The sequence below is a fragment of the Cajanus cajan genome, chromosome 5 (genome assembly GCF_000230855.2).
Source record: "Cajanus cajan strain Asha chromosome 5, NIPB_CcT2T_4, whole genome shotgun sequence".
Taxonomy (NCBI): domain Eukaryota; kingdom Viridiplantae; phylum Streptophyta; class Magnoliopsida; order Fabales; family Fabaceae; genus Cajanus; species Cajanus cajan.
Genome location: NC_138521.1, coordinates 44,485,156 through 44,501,936, shown reverse-complemented (window position 1 = coordinate 44,501,936; position 16,781 = coordinate 44,485,156).

Genomic DNA, 16,781 nt, shown 5'->3' with positions numbered 1-16,781 from the left:
TCGATAGAGGGCTGTTTGACATAACGATCGGTCCAATTGTACTCGGAATTGGATTTAGGAGGATCCAAAAATATTAAAAAAAAATTAATTTAATATTATATTATTATAATTAATAAAATGTTATTAATTATAAAAGTAAAAATATTTTTATTAATATTATTTAAACTTTTTTTTAAAATAAATGTTTCACACATAAATTCATTATTCAAAATATATTACATAAAAGTTTATATATATATATATATATTATGTTAATTTTAAACATGATTATATGTGAAATTTTAAATAATTGATTTTTCTATTAAAAATAAGAGGGATGCCACTAATTGAGATGCCGATTCGATGACTTTAAATTTTTCTTCCTTCAAATAACTGTTTCAGCAAGGGCAGTTATGTCTTTTCAGAACAAAATTTAAGTTTTCTTTCCGATTCAGAGAGAAACACTTTTGGCGTGGGATCCATTATCTCATTGTCATTTTTTTTTATAATCCATTGATCAAGATACACTTCATTCTGTTTTATAATAAGTATTTTTTAAATTTTTATAATTTTAATTGATTAAAAAATTAATAAAAAGATAAAAATAATAATATTTGTATAAAATTAATCTAATGATTAATATTTAAAAAAATTGAAACAACACTAAACTCACTTTACATATAATGTTATTAAAGGTATAAATGAAAAATAAATAATTAATACAATATTAAAAATGTTAGGTTAAAAGACAATTTTAGATCTCTGTAATCTTAAATTTTGTTGTTAACAAACATAGAAGTATTTTATCAATAGAATAAAGTTTTCAAAATGACTAAGATGAACTTTCTAAGACATAATCTGTGAGTACGATGAATCCTGGTATAAGATGAAAGTTACATTGAGACGATTTTATTATTGAAGAAGATGAACACTTAGTCATAAAAATATATAAAATATATATATATATATATATATATATATATATATATGCATTAAATCTTTATCATTTACGATCTCTAAACAAGAAATTGATTACATCTAAATGTTTTCTTAACAGATCAAATTTAAAAATACTTCCTCAGTACCAAGTGTAGACCCCTAAAATTGTCCGGGTCGGAAATAAAGCTTGAAGACTCTCGAAGACTGAAGGAAAACCAGCCAGAAGGACTCCTGGAAGGCCCTAGGAGGGTTCTCTGTAGGTCTAGAGGTCTTAGAATAGCTCAAAATAAGGAAGTGGAGGGAATGAAGCCCAATACGGCCGTACTGAACCTAATACGGCCGTATTGAAGCTTCAATACGGCCGCAGTGAACTCAATACGGCGTATTGAAGTTTCTGAAACTTCAATACGGCCGTACTGAAGTCAATACGCCCGTATTGACACTTCAATACACCCGCAGTGAACTCAATACGGGCGCATTGAAATTTCTGAATTTCAATACGGCCGTATTGAACTCAATACGACCGTATTGAAGTTCAAAAATTTCAATACGGCCGTACTGCTCCTGTAGGCCGTATTGCGCCTATTCCCTATAAATATGACGTCAATTGGACGTCATTCCACACTTTTGAACATAGTTTCAACCCTCTCCTTGAGTATTCTGGGGTTTTTGAGCAGTGTTCTGCCCTAGAAATCACTCGGAGAGTTGATCCGACGAAGTTCTTGAGCCCCGAGCCATTTTGCTTGAGGATCGAACCTAGTCGAGGGGAAATCTTTTTGATTCCCTTAGTTAAAATTTTGTTCTAGGAGAGCGAGAAGCGGGCTTGTAGAGCGAGGGAACGCCAAAACGCTTCCCAGTTCATTTTTTGCAATATATAAAAGCACGCTTCAAGAGGTTTCCCTTCAATCCTTCCTTTTACCGCTTTCTGTTTGTTGCATAATTTAATAAGTCATCATGTAGATAGTTAATTTATAATTGCTTAGAATAAATAGGGGTAATTTAGTAATTTTACGCTGTTATCTTAGAAAATAATCTGTCATAGGGAACCCGAAAGGGGCGCTGTGGGGTGCTAACACCTTCCCCACGCGTAACCGACTCCCTTACCCAACTCTGGTTGTAATGGCCAAAGTTGATTTATAAAATCAATTGCCTTATCCCTTTTTCCAATGTTTTGAGTAAAACATTGGTGGCGACTCCACGAACCCTCCTTTTGCGAAAACCACTAATCCATGGAGGGTCCCGCTTGGGATTAATATGGATTAGTGAGACTTTTAATAAAATTGCTCGTTTGACGAGGTCTCAGTTTGAGAATAAGTCATTCTAAGCAATCCATATTTTAAAACAAACGAGTCCAACCATCCTTCGCGAATGCCGAAAGCCCGTTTCGGGCCGGTGGCGACAGATGGCGACTCCACTGGGGAAGCCTCGAGAGTCAGTCCCATTTAGTGACAGATTATTTTTAACAAATAATAGTTAAAATTACTTCATTACCCCTTGCTTGTATGATAACATGCTTTATATATTTGGCTTTAAATAACTGTTGTTTGTTTAAATTTCCGCAATTGTTTGAAATAAAAATTGCACACAAACCTTTGCACACAACAGTTCCCTCTATACCCGGGGGCATGAGTGGTAATCCATAGGGAGTGGATGTTAGTACGGCCGGTTGATGGGTTTATAGGAGCCTATGAGACCGTTGTCGGAAAAACATCACTCAAGGTGATAACCATGAACTCGAGTCCGACAGTGCGTTGGAGCTTTCCATCGGCTTACGACGAGAGGAATTGGGTCCCTATAATGGGGGCACCTTGGGGGCCTTTGACCAAGTGAGAACAGTTAGATCCTCCTTGAATATGCACTTTTCTGCAGGAGACCCCTACCTCGTGATTCGCTCGTGACTGTTCGTGGATGAGTGAATTGTTTGTGCATTCGTTATGTGACATTGTATGAGCATACATTTGCATTCTTTAAACAAACAACATTCCTATTCTATTAAAATAAGAATAAATAGAAATAAGGATCTTCTAGTACATGGTGTTAACATCTACCTTCATTGCATTCATATAGGTAGTTTCCCTTTTCACCCAAAAAATACAAAAAAAGATACAAAATATTCAAAAGAAAAAATATGTATTTACCCAAACCAAGCAATATCATGCATCATCTTAGGAAAATCCTAAAAACATGATAATGCTTAGTTCAATAAACACAATGCATGCATATTCAACATCATCATCTCATGCATATAGATCATGGAGGGATCTAGGAATCATTCATTTCATACATCCCTCCTAGTAATTCAGTAATAAACATAAATAAAAAGAAAGGATTAAATCGATGCGTATTTTCAAAAATGGATCGCACGCCGTTCGTCATCAAGTGTAAGCCAACAACCGCGCCAAGCAAGCGCAGATCAACTCCGTTGTTGGTAATCAAGACGAATAAAGGGGAAGGTCCGACACCATTAAGGATCACCGCTCCAAGACCTTTCCCTTACGAATCAAATAAGGCTGTGCCGTGGATATACGACATCCACTCTTCTGCCGACAGTGATATCTCCAATATCGCTGGACTTGGGGGCATGACTAGGAGTGGCAGGATCTACACTCCCAAAGATCTTCATGATAAAGCTCCCAAGAATAAAGAAAAAGGAAAAGATAAAACCGAGGAAAAAGAATCCGAGGAGGAGACTGACGAGCTGTTAAAGTTTATCCGACAGAGCGAGTACTCCATCGTGGATCAACTTCATAGGACGCCAGCAAAGATTACGCTGTTGTCGTTGATCCTAAGTTCCGAACCGCATCGGCAAGCTCTGTCGAAAGTCTTGAACGAGGCATACGTGTCGCACACTATCTCCCAAGACGAGTTTGAGGGGATTGTTAGTCACATCAAGGCTAATGATCACCTCACCTTCATCGATGAAGAAATCCCCGCCGAGGGATCAAACCACAACAAGCCCTTGCACATCTCTACAAAGTGCAAGGAGTAGCACATCGTTAAAGTCTTGGTAGGTAATGGATCTTCCTTGAAAGTGATGCCAAAAAGAACGCTCAAGCAATTGGCAATCAAGGGAGTCCAAACGCGCCCGAGCAACATGATCGTTCGAGCTTTCGACGGTTCTAAAAGAGAAGTAGTGGGAGAAATCAATCTTCCAATCCAAATTGGACCCACTATCTTCAACGTCGAATTTCAAGTGATGGATATCACTCTCGCATACAGCTGTCTCCTCGGCCGACCTTGGATTCATGATGCGAAAGCTATTCCTTCTACGCTCCACCAGAAAGTCAAGTTCATAGTGGGTGACAAACTGGTGACCGAACAAGCTAAAAATGACATACTCATCAGCAAGCCATCCAACATACTTTATGTGGATGCAGCAGAGGAAGCTTTAGAAACCGCCTTCCAAGCATTGGAAATCGCCAATGTCGAAACGTTTCCCCGAGAAATGAAGAAGGTAGCCTCCATGTTCACCAAGAACGGATACTTGCCAGGACAAGGATTAGGCAAGGACTCCCAAGGAATCCCGGAGCTACCCATTATCAAGGACAATCCGGGGAAACAAGGGTTAGGATACAACCCTGTTAAAGATCAAAGAACGAAGAGGAATCAAGATCCTTCTCGACGTTCTTTAAGCCAGATCTTTAGGAAGGCCGGTTCACAAGCGTCAAGGCCGGTCGTCGTCGTCAAATGTTTTTCTCCTTCCGATAGGGATGTATAGACTCAGTGACTATTAGAGATCACTCCTCGGGGACAGCCCGACCCCCGAGCCTCGATAGGGCACATGTTTCCATTATGATTATAATAAAATCATTCTTCATTAATTCTTTATTGCTTCTTTTCTCGCTTGCAATAAAATTCTAGACCACATTATTTTAACCCTGTTTGAATAAACATGAATGAGGTTAAAATCATCTTAATAATAATAAACCCACATCATTTTTATGTGGAAGTGTGTGTGTCAACTTGGAGCACCTTTTCTTGGCCTCAATAAGTGCCATCATGGATAAAGAAATCCTAAAGAGCAAAAGACCCGCTAGGAATCCCACAAAAGGGTGACCTAGGCAAAAGTTAGGGTTACAAAATAAGACCAAAAGACCCGCTAGGAATCCCACAAAAGGGTGACCTAGGCAAAAATTAGGGTTACAAAATAATGAATAAAAACAAAAGCCCGCTAAGACACCACAAATGGGTGTTTTAGGCAAAAGTAAGAGCCGTCAAAAAAGAAAAACAAAATAAATCCATGATGGTACCATCAATTGAATTCAACAAAGGGGCTCAAGAAAAGCTATCCAAGTTGTCAAAGCACAATCATTAATAACAAAGATGTGCTTAACCTCATAAGTGTTTAAACAAACAAACCTAAACACAATAAGCCTACCTTGGCCATCCATGCTTACAAAAACAATTTTTCAAAAATAAAATAATCCCCTCTAAAACACAAACTTTTGAAAATATATCCTTTCCTTCTTTTCTCTCTTGTCCCAACGATTTTTGAATAATCTAGTGGAAACATGGAGATATAGTGGTCAATAGGAGGGTTGACACATCTTCTAAAGAAAGGGAAGGATCATTTGGTTGATGACACCAAATCTCAAATATAATACGCATCATTCCTCGGTTACAGAAGTCGGCAGCGCACAGTCCGTCTGGAGGAATGGCAAAATCCAAACACAAAAACGCATCGGTTAATTCTTTTGAAAAAAGAATCAAATAGAATTAGGTGCATCATACTGCATACATGCATACAGATGATAGGTGTACTGGAAGATCACTTATTCTCTGTTTATTGAAAAAACAAAAAAAATATATAAATAATATAAATTTCAGAAAAAACAATGCGCCTGTACCATGTTCAGTACACCCGTACTAAAATCAGGGTTATGAACAAAATTTCAACTCAATACGGGCGTACTGAAATGGATGCGGCCGTATTGGCCATAAAGAAATTTTCAAAGACCTCGTCATGAGGCAACTACATAAAATAGAAAAAATAGAAAAATTGCTTGTGTATGACAGCAGCAAACAAAATGCAAAGATTCAGAAAATCAACAGCGTCATACAGAATAACTGAGCCTGGAGAGGCTTGCCGAAAGAATACTCTCAGAATAACTGAGCCTGGAGAGGCTTGCCGAAACAATACTCCCATAGAATAACTGAGCCTGGAGAGGCTCGCCGAAATAATACTCTCAAAATAACTGAGCCTGGAGAGGCTTGCCGAAATAATACTCTTTAAGAATAACTGAGCCTGGAGAGGCTCGCCGAAATAATACTCTCAAAATGACTGAGCCTGGAGAGGCTTGCCGAAATAATACTCTTTAAGAATAACTGAGCCTGGAGAGGCTCGCCAAAATAATACTCTCAAAATAATTGAGCCTGGAGAGGCTCGCCGAAATAATACTCTCTCATAATAACTGAGACATTTCTATACAGAAAAAGCCAAAACCAATAAAGAAAAGGCAAAAACGAAAAAAAAGCCGTAACCAATAAAAAGGCAAAACATAGAAAAAGCCGAAAACGAAAAAGGCAAAAATACAGAAAATCCAACAAACAGCTTGTACAGAATAATCGAGCCTGGAGAGGCTCGCAGAAATAATACTCCCCAAAGGGAACCTCAGCTCATGAAGCCAATATCCAACAAGAGCTTTCAAAGCAAGATTGTCAAAATCTCCCAAAGGAAGTACGATCATCCAAGTAATATATCCAAGTCAAAGGACTTCAGACTTCCTCAGTGGAAAGTAGCTCTCCGACTCAGGCATTGAGTGAGGCTAAGCCTGTAGAGGCTTCCTAAATAATACTCTCCCGATCAGACAGAATAATTGAGCCTGGAGAGGCTCGTAGAAATAATACTCCTTCAGAATAATCGAGCCTGGAGAGGCTCGCAGAAAGAATACTCCCTTCAGAATAATTGAGCCTGGAGAGGCTCGCCAAAATAATACTCCACATCACAGAATAATTGAGCCTGGAGAGGCTTGCTGAAATAATACTCTTACAGAATAACTGAGCCTGGAGAGGCTAGCCGAAATAATACTCTTTCATCATAACTAAAGCCTGGAGAGGCTTGCAGAAATAATACTCTCTCAGAATAATTGAGCCTGGAGAGGCTCGCAGAAATAATACTCCCCAGAGGGAACCTCAGCTCAAGCTCACGAGAAAATCCCCAGCGAGAGCTATCAAAGCAAGATCGACGCAATCCCCAATGGAAGTGCGATCATCCAAACAGTATATACAAGTCAAAGGACTTAACACTTCCTCAGTGGAAGATAGCTCTCCGACTCAAAGCGCTGAGCGAGGCTAAGCCTGTAGAGGCTTCCTAAATAATACTCTGGGATACAATAAGATCCCAAAATCCCCAATCGCCTACTCAAGAGGCATCCCTGCAAAAAGGAGAAGAAAATAAAAAAATATCAATAATTATTCCCCAAGCGGAATCTGGCACTCAGCCGAACACCGAACATCAAGATAATTCGCCTACTCAGAGGCACTTCTTCAAAAAGAAAAGATCCAAAAGATCAATAACAAATCCCCAAGCTGAATTTGGCTTTTCAGCCAATCATTGAACATCAAGATGATATGCCTAACAGAAGAGGCTAATCAAAATCAACGACAAAATCCCCCAGCGGGTAACAGCCTACACAGAGGCATTCCTTCAAAGAAGAGAAAAATCGGAAAAATCAACAACAATTCCCCAAGCGGAATTCGGCTTTTCAGCCAATCATTGAACGTCAAGCTGATACGCCTAACAGAAGAGGCCAATCACAACTAATGACAAAATCCCCTAGCGGATAACAGCCTACACAGAGGCAACAAAATCCAAAAATTAAAAAGAGTTACCCGAATAAGGATAAACCGGGATACTCCACCAACGTCAAAGGACGTCAGCCAAACATAAGACATCGCTCAACTCAGAGAGAAAGAGCATCTGTGTCTATACCCCAAGGAGTCAGAAATTCCCCAAGGGTACCAACAATGCAATGCAAGTTGGGGCACAGGAACCTGTGAATGACTGCACATCCCCTAGACGGATCCTTGCGTTATCCAGCCCTCAGTGGCACAAAAATCAAAAACAATCGTCGAAGCAGCATCGTGGACTGTGAAGACAAAATCAACATCCAGAATCCCCAGCGGATAACAGCCTACACAGAGGCAGCAAAATCAGAAAACCAAAAGAGACACCCGAACAAGGATAACCGGGATACTCCACCAACGTCGAAAGGACGTCAGCCAATCATAAGGCACCGCTCACATCAGAAAGAGCATCTTTGTGTCTATACCCCAAGGAGTCAGAAATTCCCCAAGGATACCAACAATGCAATGCAAGTTGGGGCACAGGAACCTGTGAATGACTGCACATCCCCTAGACGGATCCCTGCGTTATCCAGCCCTCAGTGGCACAAAATCAAAAAACAACCGTCGAAGCAGCATCGTGGACTGTGGAGACAAAATCATCACAAATCCCTGGAAAGGAGATATTCACGCTACCTCGTCGTCACAAACACGGAGGTATGCAGCTTCCGGCTCGGGCAATGAGCGAAGCTATCTCTGGAAAGAGGGTACTCACCGCCTACCGTTGTCACAAAGGTACTTAGCTTCCGGCTCGAACAAAGAGTGAAGCTAAGCCTGGAGAGACGGTACTTACAGCTTCCAGCTTGGGCAACAAGCAAAGCAAGGCCTGGAGAGGCAAAACTCACACTGCTCACCGTCGTCACAAAGGTGCTTGGTTTCCGGCTCGAACAAAGAGCGAGACTAGGCCTGGAGAGGCAAAACTCACACTGCTCACCGTCGTCACAAGGGTACTTGGTTTCCGGCTCGAACAAAGAGCGAGACTAAGCCTGGAGAGGCGAAACTCACACTGCTACCGTCGTCACAAGGGTACTTAGCTTCCGGCTCAAACAAAGAGTGAAGCTAAGCCTGGAGAGGCGGTACTCACAGCTTCCAGCTTGGGCAGCAAGCATAGCAAAACCTGGAGAGGCTACTCGACAATTTTCCACCGGAAGACGCTACAAGTCAGAAGGTCGGCGCATCACCCGGACAATTGGGTCAACTCCTTTACTTGTCGGCCGGTATACCAAAAGGCCGTCCGACTAAGTAAAGGGGGGGCAGCTGTAGACCCCTAAAATTGTCCGGGTCGGAAATAAAGCTTGAAGACTCTCGAAGACTGAAGGAAAACCAGCCAGAAGGACTCCTGGAAGGCCCTAGGAGGGTTCTCTGTAGGTCTAGAGGTCTTAGAATAGCTCAAAATAAGGAAGTGGAGGGAATGAAGCCCAATACGGCCGTACTGAACCTAATACGGCCGTATTGAAGCTTCAATACGGCCGCAGTGAACTCAATACGGCGTATTGAAGTTTCTGAAACTTCAATACGGCCGTACTGAAGTCAATACGCCCGTATTGACACTTCAATACACCCGCAGTGAACTCAATACGGGCGCATTGAAATTTCTGAATTTCAATACGGCCGTATTGAACTCAATACGACCGTATTGAAGTTCAAAAATTTCAATACGGCCGTACTGCTCCTGTAGGCCGTATTGCGCCTATTCCCTATAAATATGACGTCAATTGGACGTCATTCCACACTTTTGAACATAGTTTCAACCCTCTCCTTGAGTATTCTGGGGTTTTTGAGCAGTGTTCTGCCCTAGAAATCACTCGGAGAGTTGATCCGACGAAGTTCTTGAGCCCCGAGCCATTTTGCTTGAGGATCGAACCTAGTCGAGGGGAAATCTTTTTGATTCCCTTAGTTAAAATTTTGTTCTAGGAGAGCGAGAAGCGGGCTTGTAGAGCGAGGGAACGCCAAAACGCTTCCCAGTTCATTTTTTGCAATATATAAAAGCACGCTTCAAGAGGTTTCCCTTCAATCCTTCCTTTTACCGCTTTCTGTTTGTTGCATAATTTAATAAGTCATCATGTAGATAGTTAATTTATAATTGCTTAGAATAAATAGGGGTAATTTAGTAATTTTACGCTGTTATCTTAGAAAATAATCTGTCATAGGGAACCCGAAAGGGGCGCTGTGGGGTGCTAACACCTTCCCCACGCGTAACCGACTCCCTTACCCAACTCTGGTTGTAATGGCCAAAGTTGATTTATAAAATCAATTGCCTTATCCCTTTTTCCAATGTTTTGAGTAAAACATTGGTGGCGACTCCACGAACCCTCCTTTTGCGAAAACCACTAATCCATGGAGGGTCCCGCTTGGGATTAATATGGATTAGTGAGACTTTTAATAAAATTGCTCGTTTGACGAGGTCTCAGTTTGAGAATAAGTCATTCTAAGCAATCCATATTTTAAAACAAACGAGTCCAACCATCCTTCGCGAATGCCGAAAGCCCGTTTCGGGCCGGTGGCGACACCAAGACTTTGCAAAAAGGAAAGAAAGACATGTGTTTGCATTAAAAAATGACAAGTAGATCCCTCTAAATATGGAAAGTAATTGTTAAAGCTATTTGAATATGGCATCAACCTAACACACACATGGTTCTACCTAGTCGGTGCCAAAAGGTGATAAGTAACTTCTTTAATCAGATAAAAAGTGACAATTTGGTAAAAATATTTAATGTAAGCATTTATTATACCAACGTGCATTTCTCTCCTTAATAAGCAAATCGTGAAGACAAATGAAGCAATCCATGAGAGAGAAGTTTAAGAATTTGCAACAGTTATCTTCACTGAAGTCTTATAAAAGGGAGTTTGAAGTTCATAAATAAATAAATAACAATCTAGAATGAAATATTATTTCTTCATTCCTTTTGTAATCATCTTTATACTTAACCTGTTATATCAAGTCTTGAAAGGAAGATGAAATAACTTTGTAAACCTTTGCAACTTTAAGTTATTAGTTTGAGCCTAAGGAGATTTGTACGTAAAAAAATACTCGCTATTTAAGATAAAAAAGGTTTGTTTGTAAAAGAATATTCGTTATTTGAACAGAGACTTGTTTGTAAAAAAATACTCAATGTTAAAGCCTAGAGAGGCTTTATGTAAAAAAGAATACTTGAGTAATTGTTTAAAGAGACAATTCAAAGAAAACTTAGGATTGAGCTAGAAGTGATTTGATAAAGAATAATTGTATCATTGATAAGATAGTAGAACTTGATTTGGTTGGATCAAGAACTAAATGTAGTCTCAATAATTGAAACAAACTAATATAAATCTCTAAGTTAATTCTTTGTTTGTTTATCCTCTCATATTTTTTACATCACCGTTTCACTAGTCTACGAAAAAGTGAAAGTTTTTTTAGAAATATTATTCAATCCTTTATAGTAAATCTCTTTTCTCTATATAAAAGTTAGCATAATCCTCATTTTATATATTTTTTTTATTCTAATATAACACTTATTATGAGATAAAAGGTGTATTATTTTTTCTTTCTTTTTGTTTCTAAAGCTTTCTCATCTTTTTTTTCATATTATCCAAAAACGGTGTAAAAGATTTAAAATGAGATCTATATACTTGAAAATCTCAAGGCCTTTTCCCCCCTTATAGAGTCTATTCCCATTTTGCTTATAAACACTTATTTTAAATTTTTAAGGAGCCATGTGACACACATGTTTGCGTGGGAAGACGGAACATAGATTAAATTTTCAGACTTGTAAGATGCAAACGCAAAGTAAAATTGCGTGTTGACTGTTTTTCAACGGCCGCCAACAATTTTCCACAATTAGGTGACATTATTAGTCCGCCATTAATGACCCATTGGTTCATACTTTGGGTAACACAACCAAGTTAAAAGCAAAGTGTACATAGGCCATTCAAATTTTGGTAAAATAAAGTTTGACTTAATTATAGTTTGTTTGACTTGGAAAATCAACTTTTCCAATAAATTAAATTATTCGACTTAAATTAAATTGTCTAAGAAAAATCATACTAATTTATTTTGTTTTAATTTTTAATTAATAATTACTAATAATATAAAATATATAAAATAATAAAAATATAATTTGATAGATTTTGGTTCACATATTGGATTAACGGATTTGCAAAGTGCAATTTCATTATCTGAATTGATGAAAGTCAAATTTCTTTGGTTAGAATCATATTTGGTTCGATCAAGGAAAAAAAAATCAAACTAATTTATTTACTTTGGTATGAATTGTTAGATTTATCAAATTCTCTAAATTAATGAAGTGAGTTCGTTTTAAGGAAGTTCTAATCGTTTTTAACAAAAAAAAAAAATAATAATAAAGAGATAAATCTAGTAAATTTACAAAAAAAAATTGTCAATTTTTTTATTATAAATAATACGATACAATAACTTTATGAAAGATTATTAAAAATTATAATAGAAAAAGATAATTAATACTAGATTAAAAACTAAAATAATACTTATTTTAAAATTTATTTTTTCTTCTTATGAAACACTTATTATGAGATTTAAGATTTAAAGATGATATTTATACAAATATTTTAAAAATAAGATGTTTGCAAATTAATAACACGCATGCTTGGTATTATTTTATAACTTAAAAAAATTCTTCTAAGGAATGGACTTAAAAAAACTATTATTTTATATTATTATTAATTTTCTATTTCTAGTTTTATTCTTTTTTGAAAGGGAAGGACCAAAGGGGCATCAGCCCCTCACCTAACAAGGATTAAAAACCAAGATGGTAACCTTTTATATCTTAAAATTATTATTTTGATATAATTAATTTAAAACTTATATTAATTATCTAATTAGTTTATAATGTAAAATATTACAATAATGGTGTATCATAATTAAATTTTAATAAAAAATGTATTTAAAAAACACCTTAAATGATAGTGTGTTCCATATTAAAAAAAAAAAATTGTTTCTGCTCCTACCATAAATTCGCTGTCATCGTAAGGGTCATCGCATCCGAGGTATTGTCCGCTTTGACACTCGTTGGCCCGTTACGGTTTTGTCCTTTAAAAGGCGCCTCAGTGTGTTAAGGAGGGGGGGTGTTTATAAACTACCTTTAGTTTTGATTCCTAAGTGATGTGGACTTACTTTTAGGCATACCAAAACAAGCCCCCTAGTCGATGCTAAGAATAATTTATAAACACACTCCCTCCTTAACCCACTGAGACGCCTTTTAAGGACAAAATCGTGACGGCCCAACGAGTGCCAAAACGGACAATACCTCAGATGTAGGTGACCCTAACGATGACAGCAGACTTACAGTAGGAACAGTTTTTATGTATTATATGGATAAAAATAAATTTTATATTTAAATTAAAAATTGAACTTCAATTTTATATTTAAAAACACATACATTAAAAAATTAAAAATATAAATATTGAACTAACTATACTTCCAAATTTTAATAAATTAAATAATGCTAGTATTTTGCTTTGTGCAATATACAAACATATTTATTATACATGATATAATTAAAATTTATAATAAATTATATATAAAAAATTATGTTTAAATATATAAATTATATTTAAAATAAATATACATAAATATTCTTAAATTTATATGATAAAAAATATGTATTCTAATTTTTTAATTTATTGATAATTTATTTTAATATATTAATATTTAATTAATAAATAATTATAATAAATTAAATATAAAATTTAAAAATTTATATTTAAGAAAAAATTTTAAAAATATCCTCATATATTAAAATTAGTTACATAATATATAAGGGCTGATATCAGGAGAAAAACATGTAAAACTTGAAAGTATAAAGAAGAAGACGATTTGTGAACGTATTGCATTCATTGATATGCTAAAATTTAAATACATGGATTTACAAAAGTTTAAAATCAAAAATAGAGAAAAAAATAGGAAACTAATTTATAGTTGTGTAATCTATAATTTGAAATTATTGATATCTTAATAGTAACAACTGATTTGTTGTTGTCAAGATTCACATTCAAAACTAAAAAATTGCTGCTCCTTGATTTGTGTCACAGCTGCTCCTTGATTTTCGTCCAACACCCCCCTTAAGTTGGAGATGGGATTGAAATGTCAATGATACCCAACTTACAAAGGAATCGTTGATAAGTGTTACCTCCAAGTGGTTTAGTAAAAATATCTACTAATTAGTCACGAGATCGAAGATAAGTAGGAGTAATAAGACTCTTAATAACAAAGTGAAAATCAATCTCAATATGCTTGGTGCATTCGTGGAAAACTGGATTTTTGGCAATGTGAATGACAACTTGACTATCATAGTGAACTGTAACTGCATTGAGATTAAAGAGTCCATTGCGGGCACTACCCCGAACAATCGTCTTCTTCATTGCTCGATCCTAAAATATACATTCAATAGATGAAAAAATTGCATCACAATTTGTTGGATTTGTTAATTGTGAAATAGATAACAAATTGAATTTGAAAGTTGGAATGTAAAAAACATTCGTGAGCGTAAGTGATGGTGAACAACAAATAGTGCCTATGTGTGTCATAAGCGTTTGAGAACCATTAGGAAATTGAATAGAGATATGTTTATGAATAGGAGAATATGAAGAAAACAAAGACAAAGATATACAAATATGATTAGAAGCACCTGAGTCAATAATCCATGAAAGAGGGAAATGAGCAAGAGTTGTACTTGCCAAATTTACAGATGAACCAATAGTATCTTCCTTAGCTAGAAGTGTCAGAAGTTTGCGGTATTGTTCAAATGATAATTGATTAACATGATTAGCGGAAATAGATGACATTGTCCCTGTTTTCTTTACCAATTTATCTGGAAAGCTGTGAATCTGATAACAAGTAGAAGGGTATGACCATGCTTATTACAGTGGTCACAGAAAGGATGATGGCGCTTGCCGGGTGGTCGAGATATCGGGTTAGAAGCTTGGAGTGTAGTAGAATCAACAACAGGAGTTGATTTGAAACTGATCTCTTGTTGTTTTTCTTCTTGACGGACTAGATTGTAGATACGTTGAATCAAAGGAAATGGCTCCATCAAAAGAATTTGACTATGAATAGTTGAAAAGCGATCATGGAGACCTTGAAATTCCATGGTGCGATCTTGATTTTGTTTCTCAATAATGCTTTTAGCAATACCACAAATACATGGAGAGATGGGGCAATGGAACTGAGCTCGTCTCATAAAGACTTAAGTTGTGTGAAATATAAAGAGACAGACATACCATCTTACTTGAGAGCAGAAATTGATTGTTTTAATTGATATATTTTAGGAGCATTTGATTGAGAAAAATGATCCTTTAAATCAATCCAAATTTGTGCTGCAGTTTCAGCATACAAAATACTTGGATGAATTTCAGGCGAGACAGAATTAAGAATCCAACTAGCAACCAAATTATTGAATCGTTGCCAATTAGGAATATCATCTTTCTTCTCAAGAGTTGGGAGTGATCCATCAACAAAACTAAGTTTGTTTTTTTGCACGAAGTGCCATTATCACAACACGACTTCATGAACCATAATTGTCTCTCGTGAGCAAAGTTGTGCGACAAGAACAATTGATGGACTATCTGAGTGATGAATGATACCATGTAAAACGTGAAAGTCTAAAACAGAAGATGATTTGTGAACATACTACATTCATTGATATGCTGAAATTTAAATACACAGATTTACAAAAGTTTAAAATTAAAAATAGAGAAAAAATAGAAAACTAATTTACAACTATCTTATCTATAATTTGAAATTATTGATATCCTAATAGTACCAAACTGATTTGTTGTTGTCAAGATTTATGTTCAACACTAAAAAACCGCTGCTCCTTGATTTACGTCACAGCTGCTCCTTGATTTTCGTCCAACAAAACACACACTAGCCTCACCATTTGTTTCACTCGGATCTTGTTCTCATTTCTTTTCTTCTTTTTGTGTGTGGTATTGGGTCCCACGGATTTATTACTACTGGACATTTTTTATATGAAAAGAAAGAGATGCAAAACAAATTTTATGGGTAGTCATCAACTATATTGATTGTCCAGTTATATTCAATGGAATAACAATTTTTTTTTTCAGTTTTATTCCCACAACTGTTTAAGTACATGTTTATCAAAATGGTGAAAAATATATTTTTTTACAAAATTAAAAATATGTTTAATTGTTTTTAATTGATTGATTCGACTCAAACTAACTAATCGTTAACCGAGTTGGTATAATTTAAATTATATAAAAAAAATATATAAATTCGACCAAACTGAAAACAAACTATCTTTATTGGTTTGAGTAATAAGTTTGGCCAAATATAATTTAAATTGATCTATATAAATATTTATAGATTGTTCCAGTTTTGAAACATTTTTATTTTCATTTATTAATATATTGAAATATCAAAACAGTTTTTAAATTTTATAAAATTTTGTAAATTTAATCTATTTATTAAAAAATATTAATTTCATAAATAATTATTAAAATTTAATATAGATTATAAGTTATTGAGTGAAGTAATTTTATTAAAATTTATTTTTGAAACATATATATATATATAACCTTAAAACAAATTTACCAATTATGAGAATTTGTATATAAAAAAGATATGAGTCGTGTGATTCTAATTGAAGTGTGCCTTGGTTGATTGAGGTTCAAGTTGTATCAGCGTTGACTATCTTCTTGGGTACAAATGATATGATGGAAAGAGGTCAAGTACATGTAAATAACTGTTTAATGCTTAAATTAATAATAACTACGGGCGATAAATATACGATACATTAAAAAAATTAATATTTTATTTTAATTTGTTGTATTTTTGTTTGTAAAAAAGGGAAGTAGATTAAATTTATAATTGTAAATTATCTTCTAGTGTTTATGAAAAATTTCATACAATATGATGAGATAATGAAGGATTTAAATGTTTAATTGACAGTTATATGTATATTACTTTTAAATATAACGAGGATTTTAATTAACATTTGAAATTTTAAAAAATAAATAAATGAGACTTAAGGGAGTGTACTGGATTA